The sequence below is a fragment of the Misgurnus anguillicaudatus genome, chromosome 19, assembly GCF_027580225.2.
Source record: "Misgurnus anguillicaudatus chromosome 19, ASM2758022v2, whole genome shotgun sequence".
Lineage (NCBI taxonomy): Eukaryota > Metazoa > Chordata > Actinopteri > Cypriniformes > Cobitidae > Misgurnus > Misgurnus anguillicaudatus.
Window position 1 is genome coordinate 34,501,607 of NC_073355.2, and position 12,221 is coordinate 34,513,827.

Below are 12,221 nucleotides of genomic sequence, written 5' to 3' on the forward strand. Positions count from 1 at the left end.
TACAGTCACATTTAAATACGCGTTGTGCTGAAATTATTCCATTCACCCCCTTTCAGCCAGACCCTAAACGCCGTATGGAGAGCCTGAGCTCACTGGGCCCGCCATTTCTCTCTCTCTCCTGTTTCTCGTCAGAAAGCTCGGGTCGCCTGCCAATGCGTCTCCCAATCAGGGCGTACAGAGGAACACATGGCCCGCGAAGGCTTTTCAATACCCTCGCGTGCCGCACGCCCCATTTCAAATAAACACCCGGGTCCGCTTGGCGCGGCGGGACCCGCCATCTGCCCAAACAGAGCGCACGGGAAATAAATGCCGTTCTCCTAAACAAATAAACCCGTGCGCCGTTCAGCGCTCTCCAGCTCGCCGGGAGCGCGGTGGAGATGGAATCACGGGCAAGGAAGAAACACGATTTATCCTCGCGAATGGTAAACACGGCGACAGGCCCATGAACGTATGGGTGGAGTGGAGAGGTTTCACAGAGTATATAGTCAACAGAAAAGTAATCAGGAGGAAAGTAAAGGCGAGGTCGTTTGAGGAAATAAATGATTTCTGAGGCAGGATAGTGCGTAAAAAAAACTGTGGGCTCAAGTTATATCCGTAAACTCCATATTTCACTTTCAAGTGTTTATGTTTCTTATAAAGATTAAGATTATTTCTCAAAAAAATCTTTAGGTGACTTTACTAGTGGCAATCCACTTTGGCCCAGCAATAGGCCCTTTAATCAGTGGCGGTTCTACACGGAGGCCAAGGGTGGCCCGTGCCTCTGTAGACAAGTCCCTGGCCACCCCTGTGGCCACCCCGTGCTGACCAAATAAAAAAGTATACATTTATTTTGATTTTACACGCGAGCGCCAAAAGCGGAACTAATCCGACGCATAACGTTCTAAACGGGCAAATTAGAGCGGCCCACCCAACCACTGTAGCTGGCTGCGGGTGTTGGGTGCTGCTCAGCGAGTGTCTCAATTTGTTCCCAGTTTCCCGATGTTGAGAATGTGTATCCAGGTTTGGGCACTGGTAAGGACTCTAGCTCACTTGACATTAGGACACTGTTCACTTGTTCTCCTGTGACGTGGCTGCTTAAGCGCGGTGATCATTCACAGCTGTTACTCATCAACAACCGGCAAAACCAACATCTCGCTAACTTTTTAAAGTTTACACATTGTCAAAAGCGCTGTAATTATGCTCTTACATATACGTGCATAAAATTGGAGGAATATAATTAAATGTGTCATATAAAAATGTTTACAATTTAAAATAAATATTATTTTAAATACTGATTAGATTGTGGTCACTAACTGTCTAGCAATGTGTGTTTATATGTAAACTAAAACAAACGTTTGTCTTTATAAAAGTTTGCATTCATAAAGTTTATTGAGTAGGCTCGCATGATTTTCGGTTGGGGGGCTTTAGAAAAGAGCCCAGCTCCCCTTTTGCACCTGCACTCACTCTTGTATTAAATAAAGATTTATATGATTGTAAAGTAAGATAAAGTTTATGGGGCAGTTTCCCGGAAAGGGATTAGACTAGTCCTAGACTAAAATAAATGTAAGAGCTGTCCAAACTGAAAACAACTTGCAATGCCATATTTTAAAATACACCAGTGCCCTTTGTTTTGCTTCAAAATGCACACAAGTAATGTATTTAGTAAGGCATGTTTGTTAAAACTAGTTATATTTCCTAATTAAACTAAGGCCTAGTCCTGTCTTAAAATAATTCCTGTAACCGCCCCTATAATCTTTAAATATAATTTCTTGCCGTTTTTTTTTGTGCCCCTCTGGTAAAACACTGGCCCCTACTTGGCCCCCCTAGTGAAATTTGTCTAGAACCGCCACTGCCTTTAATTGTTATAATTTACCCTTTAATAGCTAATTTAGTTGTTAGCACGTTTTTAGGTTACTTGACAAAATATTTATGTTTGAGGCTTAAAACAGAATTAATTTCAAATTGTTAATATATTCATTTAATTTGAACAAAAATGGTGGCAATAGTAAAATACCTAAAATATAAAGAAATTTGGAAACTCTTGCACCTACAGTATTAATTTGTTGTTACATTTATGAAAATGCTTGTGGACGAAAAAAATAAGCCTTATAGCTGATGCCAATTAAATAATTAATTATCAAATTATTTATATTCAGCAGTATTTGTGTATATATATTAAGTCTTAACACACACACAAATATAGAGTTGCATGACATAAATTAAGCAATTTTGTATGCATATGTAAGTGCTATTGTCTCATTTGTTGTTTGTTATTTTTTGCTTGTGCATGTATCTTCGAGCCAGCAGATGGCGATGGAGCATCAAAATGGAGTTTGAGCTGAGGCTTCAAGAAGAGGACCTGAGGCCTTCATCAACATTTCTGATTAAATCACAACATATGTACGATATGTACTCCTGTGTCAAGCCTTGCCAGGTTGTCCATGAATCTATAGTAATCTATGAAATATCTGTCTATGAAGTACAAAGCTGTGTAAATCTTCATAAATCACTTTTATAGTCAATTTTGTTTGCATGCATAGTGATAGACTGCATTTTCTGAACGTTTAGTGAGAATATATCTGCATATTTATCACCATCACATGCTCATATCATACGGTGAATGATATATGATAACATTTATCCAAAACCAATTACATAATCCGTAGCATGAAATAAAAAGTAAGAGATTTATATGTAAAGCTACATTTTATGTAAAAAGTTACATTAAAAAAAGAGTCTCTCTCTCTTTCTCTCTCTCTCTCTCTTGTTATAGGCGGAGAATAAAGCAATTGGCCATCACTGCGTTCCGTCACACAAAGAGGCAGGGCTGTCACAAGAAAGCCGTCCTTTTAGGGACATAATCGAGACGGGCAGGACGGCATGTGTGGGCGTGATAGGCCGATTGTGTCCGAGAAAGTAAGATTGACAGGAGTGACAGCTCCATTTATTGGCTGCTGAAGTCTAGTCAGCAAAAGGGCATTCAGGGCCACCGGCTGGCTCTGCTGGCGGCCTGTGCAGTCGGCGCCTGGTGAGTAAGCATTTAGACAGCAGCCCTCACCACTGCAATGCATGAGAGAAATATCTCTGTCAACACTCACTGTGATCTTTGACTGTGCCTTTAAAGATGAAGGTCATGCATATGAATGCAATCGCTGTCGAACTTTTTCACACACATCTAAAACCAACCCCGACATAAATTGCACATGTTGTCAAGCTCCTTTGGCACACAGAATCGGCCGTAAATACCCTTTGACTAAGAGTTCAGAGTCCTGACCCTGGAAACATGTCACTTAAACTTTCTCAGCACACCATACATTACAATTCTAAAGTTTATCATCACTTAAGCCTACATATAATTTATTATTAATTATTTGTTTTCACGGTTTAGAGTAAACTATGGGATGACACAAATGGACAGATGGGAGTTGTGTTATGACTAAAAAAAAAACTAAAACAAATTAACACTGTTAAATAGTTTAGCATCTTTAAACTAACCACTGCTTAGCGTTTCTAATATGCTAAAAAAGTTAGGGGTTGTTTCCCGGACAGGGATAAGCTTAAACCAGGACAAGGCCTTAGTTTAATATGAAAATATAACTAGTTTTAACAAACATGAATTACTAAAAATATTACTTGTGTGCATTTTGAGGCAAAACAAAGGACACTGATGTATTTTAAGATATGTCAGTGCAAGTTGTTTTCAGTTTGGACAGCTCTTATATTTATGTTAGTCTAAGACTAGTCTAATCCCTGTAAACTAAACTGAGTTTTAACTATGCAGGGTTCTTACAAGCTGTTTTTTGTCATTATTCATTCCAAGTTATCATTTCAAACTTTTTGGTAACACAATAAGGTATTTTTTGTTAATATTAGTTAATGCATTAGCTAACATGAAATAAAAATGAAGAATACTTCTACAGAATTTATTAATCTTTGTTTATTTTCATATCAACAACGCAGTTTAAAAAAAGCAAAAGTTGTAAGCTGTTAAAGGTGCAGTGTGTAATTTTTAGAAGGATCTCTTGACAGAAATGCAAAATAATATACAAAACTATATGATCAGGGGTGTATAAAGACCTTTTAAAGTGAACCGTTATGTTTTTATAACCTTAGAATGAGACGTTTTTATCTACATACACAGAGACTCCCCTTACATGGAAGTCACCATTTTGTGCCGCCATGTTTCTACAGAAGCCCTTAACGGACAAACCTTTTTATTAAGTTGTCTCCGACAATGAAATGTTGCTATTGTAGATTCTTTATGCATTTCAAAAGCGAGGGTTGGGCAGTGGACTGAGCCGTTGGTTGCAATTCGCAACCTCACCACTAGATGCCACTAAAATTTACACACTACACCTTTAACGCAAGTTAACGCACAATGAACTAACATGAACGATTGTACTAACATTAACAAAAAACTATATTGGTTATTATTGTTAGTTTATGTTAGCTAATGCATTTACTAATGTTAACAAATACAACCTTATTGAAAAGTGTTGATAAAATTGTATTATTTATATATAAAAAAAGAATATGTTGGCACAATTAAATTTTTGTCTGCAAAACTTTTTAAATACATTCAAGCATAAACATTCAGATCACAAGGTTTTTTAAAATCATGAGAAATATTGAGTGATCCTTAACTTTTGACCAGTAGTGTAAATGTTTTTACTCATTGGCTAAAATACAGTTTCATTATGTTGTTTATGTTCAAATAATAAATAAGATGATTAAGTCATATGCTCTGTTAATACTAATGTGAAATCACTTGGTCTCTTCACATCCTTTTTTTTAAAGTTCAATAAACAAACGTTTTAAACTTGTAAAACCTTAAAAGTTTTAAGTAATAACCATTGACAGTGTTTTTGTGCGTGTAAGATTCATTTAATCTGCTCTGGTAACTCTTTGTCCATTTCCAGTAATGCGTGAAGCCCTGGAGTCATGATAAACAGCATCTCTCGTACCTCCAGGAATTTTCTCCAACGTGGAGGATAAAAAGCGTTCTCCCGGTGAGTTCTGGGAACTGTGATTTCTGATAAAATAATCCTGCAGTTGCAATTTTGGTCAAAAGTCCCATGTACGTGTTGCACTTGGCCGATGTACGTCTATGACAATATTTAATTCACAATTTTGGCTTCCTTGCGCACACACGTAGACATCCAAGCGCACACGTACGTATACACACATCAAACAATTTTTTTCCTTTTATATATGTTTGCATAGCCTTTCCATCAAACAAAGGTGAAAGAAAATAAATGCTCTCCAGAGGAAACATCCTCCTTACAGAAACATGCTCACTTGGTGTTACACCATGTTTGGGTACTAAAATATTTGCGTTTCGCTTTAATTTCCCCAATGCTGTTCAGTAACATGGGGTATGACCTTAAAATGGACAATCTAACTTCGAAAAAAAAGAAAGAAAGAAAAGAAAAAGAAGATAGACGCCCAATCCCTGTGCCTTATGGAAAATGTGTTTTATCCCAACCAGATCAATACGGGAGAGGTTTCACGCCATGAGAATTAAGATGATCTGTCCTTCAAACTAGTTAAAGCAGGCGATTCACAGGCTTATAAAAAGGTTGCAGAAAAAGCCACCTAATATCCTAAAGATGTCATGCTCAGAGAATCACTTAATAAAGCATATAATCGTAAGAGGCGGCCAAGACCTGAGATGACACTAAATCAATGGGCAGAATGTAACTCCAAGGCGGACCGCGGTACCTAAGCCTTGAGTTATGGCTTTCGGGATGCCCCCGGGTTCAATATTCAGCCTGCTTGCACCTCTCTGCATCCCCACCTCACCCTCTGGACTTAATTCATTTGTCCCTAGCTGAATCTGACATGTTGCGTGTTACTTGGCGCCTCGCGAGTCTCTAGGCTTATGGTATGATTAAAGGAGATGGAAGAGGATTAATGGAAAAACACAGGAATGGCGAGCTGCGATGTTGACCTAGAGAGAAGAGCATGGTGCTAATACTTAACATTGTGTTTGTTTTTGGCAAGGAAAGACAAAGGGTTATGCGTCTCATGAAACCATAAGTACGTCAGAGAGTTTATGCAGGCTTATATTGAAACAGTTGATCGCAAAGGAAATTGAAATGATGGTACTGCATAACCAAGCGGAGGTCTTGCTTAATCATTTCCATAGCTCGTGTTGTCTTTGGTGTCAGAACCCATTTGCAGATGATACCGCTAACGCACGAATGGCGATCAGATGTTAGTTGTTTTCGAACGGAGTTGGAGAGCGTTTCATAAAGTCATCATGCAAAAATGCCGGACCGCAATTGCTTTTACCGCAGCAAAAACACTTAATCCCTGTCACTTCTCCATCTTTTCCAACAGGCCAGGCGTTGCTCGAAACTTCTCATCCCGGGGAAAAGACGCTGAAGGTTTTCCAGGTTAGCTTCCCACATTCTCTCACTAATCAAGAGCCGCCTCGCAATAACGATAAATCTCTCATTTTGACGTGCGGCATAAATAAAGCAAACAGGCCTCGGTTTGATTACCCAGACTCCCCGTGAACAGACGGGCATTTGAATGGCTCTGTTATTTATCAACCTGGATCTCTCTTCCTCTCAATCTCTCCAGCGCTCAAAAAACGCCGTCACTGATTGCGTTTAATGTCTAACACATGGCCTGGCCAAGCGTTCCCAATGCTGCCCGGGGAGGTGTTTGCGTTGATTAAGAGAACCGTGTTTGCGGCCAAAGTCTCGGGTTGTGAAACCGAAAGGTTTTGGCAACGCGGCACAATTTCGAGTGTAGCTCCAGGGATTCGAATGCGTTGTGGTTAGCGGACTGAGTTTTTGCTCTCTGAGTCTTGCAGAAGCATCCAAATGAGAAAGAAATGGTGTATCGCAGCAATCGCTTATTATCCTGAGGAGTATCGCTCACTTTGGCGCCCCACCTTTCTCTTTCTTTTTCCCTATCATCCATTCAGCACTTCTGCAGAAAGCCCTTTCGCATGCTGCCTGGGGTCACATTTAACCTGGAAGTGCTCTGATTGGGTTGGGGGTCACTTCACAGGCCTCCAAATTGCTTGCACCCATCCGTCACTGTCAAGCCATTATTAGTGCTATTATCATCAAAGTCACAGTCTGAATTATAGCGCATGCAAAAGCGCCGCTGCTCGGACTTAACGCTGACCTGAGCCTGGATGACGGCGAAAAGGCCTGCAACCTCCCCAATGACATCACTAATTCCTCAGAGGCAGGAATGGCTGATGCTGAGCAGAACGGCGTTCTGGGTTAACGTTTGTAACTTCCATAACTTCAGGTCTTTTTAAAACTCACACAGAGGCCAGATTTGGTTCAACCCCTGTAGATTAACGAACAGTACAGTGGAAATGTCTCATTTCTGTCAGGAAATGCATTGAGTTTGACTTTAATAGATTGTGAGTCATAGCACTAGACACATGGGAAATTGTTAATTTTTTCATGCAGTACAGTTTTACCATCTTATTTACTCGATACTGTACTGTAAGTCACCTCTCATGTGCCTTTTCGGGTTTGATCCCAGTGAACACGCATAATTGTATATCTTAAAGGAAAACACCACCGTTTTTCAATATTTTACTATGTTCTTGACTAATTAATACATACCTATGTTTTTTTCAATGCGTGCACTTTTAATCTTTGTACAGCGCTTCTTGAATGTGTTAGCATTTAGCCTAGCCCAATTCATTCCTATGGCTCCAAACAGGGATGAATTTAGAAGCCACTAAACACTTCCATGTTTTCTCTATTTAAAGAGTGTTACATGAGTAGTTACATGAGTAAGGATGGTGGCACAAAATAAAACTTTTGTTTGGAGCCATAGGAATGAATGGGGCTAGGCCGAATGCCAACACACTCAAGAAGCGCCGCACAAAGGTCAAAAGTGCACGCATTGAAAAAAGATAGGTATGCACCAATTCATCCAAGTTGAGGCAAAAACATAGCAAAACATTGAAAAAACGGTGGTGTTTTCCTTTAAATGCACAATGATTCGCTCCGCTGCATCCCTCATTTATGACACAAGTTGTTGAATGCTGTGCCTGCACTGTAAAAAATACTTTGCTGGCTTAAAATTTTTTGTTAAATCAACTCAGATTAACAAGTCCTGTCAACAGAGATGCGTTGATTCAACTTATAAAATATAGTTGAGAAAAGTCAACTTAATTTTATAAGTTATAACAACTCACCTGTAGTTAAAACAACTCATCTCTAGTCAAGATAAATAATAATAAGTTGAAATGACTTGTAAATCCGAGTTGATTCAACAAAAAATTTTACGGCAGCAAACTATTTTTTACAGTGTGGATAGTGCATATATAAAATTGAATTCAGTTCAAATTAAATGCATTTATATAGCACTTTTACAATTTTGCATGCATCGTTGCAAAGCAAAAAGATTGCACAGTACACAGGCAAATTATTAAATGCATATAAAATACATATAAAATATAATTCAATGTATTATTGTGGCTACGGCTCTCCCTAAACAGGTAGTGTGACTAAAAATTGTTGAAAATTGAAAGATGAAAGTAACTTGTATATCACTTCTCAGATGATTGCCTCCCTAAAACAAATCCCTTTGTTGTTTTCCTCACTTTGGATTGCCAAATGCATAAATGTAAAAGTAAATATTATCAAATTAATTACTGTAAAGACACATTCTGCAAGCTACAAGTGTCTACTATGGCAACGTCTAAAGCATTTTCCTTCCTTAAAAAGAAAACATGAAACTAATTGTGATTACTGAATGTATTCTGTCACATTTTGTTCCCCTTTGTTTAAATTCTTCACTGATATGATTATTAAATAAAAATATATATATTTTAAATATGTATTTTAGTGCACTGGTAAAAAGATGCAGCATTTTTGTCAAATCAAAATATATTTTTGTGTTACTTTAACTTAAAAAAAATATTTTTTTGTCACAGGTCAAAACTTAAAATAGTAGGTTGAATTGACTTGCAAACCAAGTTGTTTTAACTTCATGTTGAATTTCTACAATATGTTTTTGTTTATTTGATAGTGAAGTGCTGTCTGTGTGTGTGTGTGTGTGTTTGAGGGGTGATTGCTTAAAAATGTTAAAGGAGATATTGAGTGGAATAGTAACAAAATCAATAAAGTTCTTACATTTTCAATGATCCCTAATGATCAGGCTACATGTCTTCATTTAGAAGGCTAAAATTATGTGGCCTATTCGTTCATACAGGTTCTCTTGTTCAAAATGTTTTCTTCATCCTTCTCATCTTCCTCTCTACATAATAAAATTCTAGAGTAAATAGTGCCATAAAGCAAAAGGCCTTGACTGGGCACTGAGTGGGATTTAATTGACCATCTGGGGGCGTCAGAATTGAACTCTGACCCCACTCTCAGCGACCCCTGGGAGAGCCCTCGCACAATTTGATGCACAGAAAGGTGGGCAATCCGGCCTGGAAAAAGGTGTAGCAATGATATAAATGAGCACACACACATAATCAGTATTCTGTTCTAAATAAAGATTTTCATGCACACTTATGGTTGATGAGTTTTGAGCGTGCTCAGCGATCTGTCACTTCATTAGACTTCCCACCATGACACTTCTTTCCTCTGTTGCCAGCATTCTCATGAATATGGAGCAGCTTGTTTAAAAGAACAGCAATGCTGCGTTAAGACCTGTCGCAGACTGACACATGAGTGCGAAACAATGCAGGCCATTCGGTGTCCAGGGCAGCGCTGGTGAACGTGAAGGACTCCTGGACAGAGATGACGTGTGTGTGTTTGTGTGTGTGCTTAAAACTTGATTTAAAAAAAATTGCATCAGTTGTACATCTTTCTATAGCCAAATCACATTATTATTCATGCCCATTACATTACTGCATTTGGCAGACTGCAGACATTTTCATCCAAACCACTTACTGTACTGTGCATTTGGGGTATTGCATATATTTTATCATATCACATTTTATCACAAAATCACTTCGTGAGCTGTCACATTCATAGTACCCGGATGGTTGTGTGATCTGAATTCTTCAAACTTTTCTCATGTTACTTTTAGTCACTTTAGATCAAAGAAAAAACGCTTAATCTGTGATTCCCAGTCCGGGGTTTCTGAACCCCACTGGATATTAAATAATGGTGAGCAGTGGTGCAGGAAACACCGTCAGAGTATTTTCGCAGAACAAACTTGTTCATGTAGCTTAAGTGATTAGGGCTTATGGTTCAGTTCCTATGGGACATGGTTACTAAAGAAATGTAAACCTCGAATGCACGGTTAGTTGCTTTTGATAAAAGCGTCTGCTAAATGCGTTAATGTAAAACAAATGTCATAAACAAATCGTTTGGTTCCAGTATTTTATACCGCTGTTTAAACCCAACCCTGCTGACCACAGTCGCAATCTCTCAACTCTTTGTAAATTCCTGTGTGTGGACAAGTCTGACAGTCACAAGATAAACTTGAAAGCAGCTCTCAGATTTAATGGGATATGGCAGCCTGTGACCTATAAAAGAACCTGTGCTGTATTTGTGATGGATTTGTTAGGAGGGAGGTGAAAGACCTTACGAGTAAAGTAAATAAAAGATGTGCATCAATACATCATCAATACTAGTCTTTTTAGGGGCGGAGTCACTCAGGAGGGGAAATTTATGAGATGATCAATGTGCATATGATACATATAATCTTTGGTCATGCAATGTTTAGTCTATAGATCAGGAGTGAAGTAGATCTGGAAGGATTAAGCTAGAATTAAACTCTTTAATGGTCCTAACTAAATGTACCCGTCACCAGGATCAATGTACCGTATGAATCATGCTTGACTATTCAGTGTTATATAATAATGTATATTATGTATATGTAAGGTGTTCAACATCCAACTGTGATATGTGAAGTTATTCTGTATTCAGTGGTATTGGTGACATTTTAACAGTTTAAGATGCTGCTTCATAGCTCAGACACTTAAAGTCTCACTTATTTTTCAACTGGGTCTCTCTGTTTCTTCAAAAACTCCTTTGAATATAAATATACATAAATCAGACTATTATAGACATACAGTATATCCACCTTTTTCTCGAATGCGGAAGTAAATGATGTGACGTATACATTCCGGTCCGAGACTTCCGGTTTTATAGCCAGCCGGTAGAAAACAGTGTAGTGGGAGCACGCATAAAACATGATTCAAGCAGTTAATATTTACTACACCTGCCCTGTACCAGTGTGAGATATATATAATCATGTTGTTGATCGTAGGTGACGGGTCTTCAATGCGCAAATATAAAAGCACAGAGACATACCAGCATCTCAGTCAGGCGAGTGTTTGTACATGGAATTTAACAAGACTTCGTGTTTTTAACCTTTTCAGAGGATGGTTTAAAATGTCACAACTGTCCCTCTGATGTGAGTTTTTTTATAAATGGCAATTTTTAATGGACTTGTTTATGGCGACACGTCGAGCTTCACGCGGTCCGACACAGTCAGCAGTATCTTTTATTAAGTTATTTGAACAAAACATAATAAACTACTAACATTACATGTATGGATTATTGTTTTCATTTTATGAAAATATTATTACATCGCTTCTTACACACTATAGACATGAGCTTATGAAATTATTTGTTTACTTTTAAAAGTATTTGCTTTTTCATTTAAAGCATAACAAAAGTATGCGCAAACACATTACGAACTATTATAAATATTAACTAAGCAGATTATGTCGTATATATTCTGTACTGTAATCGCATTTTTGTAATAATATATAGTAGCAGAATAAATAACTCAGCTAAATTAGCATATTTTTATCAGCATAATAAACAATTATTGTATTTATTGTTTACTGGCAGTTTCTATGAAAGGTTTTACTGGATGGATTTGTAAATGAAGAGTTTCGTTGCAAAACGAGATAACCACCGTTTTTTTAATTGTTCAGAAATCTCGTTTTTTGGTTGTGCATTCCAATTAATTTCAATTCAACTGCAGTTGGTTTGTTTTGATTTAAACCTTTAAAACTTAAAAAATACAGCTAAGTAGCACCATAAAACAAAATAATAACATGATAACATAATAATAAACGTTTTGACAAAAATGTTAAAAAATGGATTTATCTCGTTTTGCAACGAAACTCTTCAAATACAGATCATGATTGCATGTGCGCCATTCAGTTCTTGTGCATGGATTATGGTTAAAACAAATGTTTTGTAGAGATTTACTAGCTATTATGGCAACCCCTAACTGCACAAATTATGTCTGTCTTCCTGAATTTCATAATAAATATTAAACAGGCA

The 12,221-nt window shown here is 37.8% G+C and overlaps 1 long non-coding RNA gene across 2 annotated transcripts; it reads left to right on the forward strand.

Annotated features, from left to right (window-relative positions):
• Positions 1–249: 249 nt before the first annotated feature.
• LOC141350893 (uncharacterized) lies at positions 250–10,692 on the forward strand. Of its 2 annotated transcripts, none has more exons than XR_012358988.1 (6): positions 250–422; positions 2,287–2,413; positions 2,753–3,007; positions 4,899–4,988; positions 6,322–6,377; positions 9,565–10,692. It is a non-coding gene; the product is annotated as an uncharacterized lncRNA (long non-coding RNA). The 2 variants fall into 2 exon arrangements; XR_012358987.1 differs by having other exon boundaries at positions 2,284–2,413; positions 9,565–10,691.
• Positions 10,693–12,221: the final 1,529 nt, after the last annotated feature.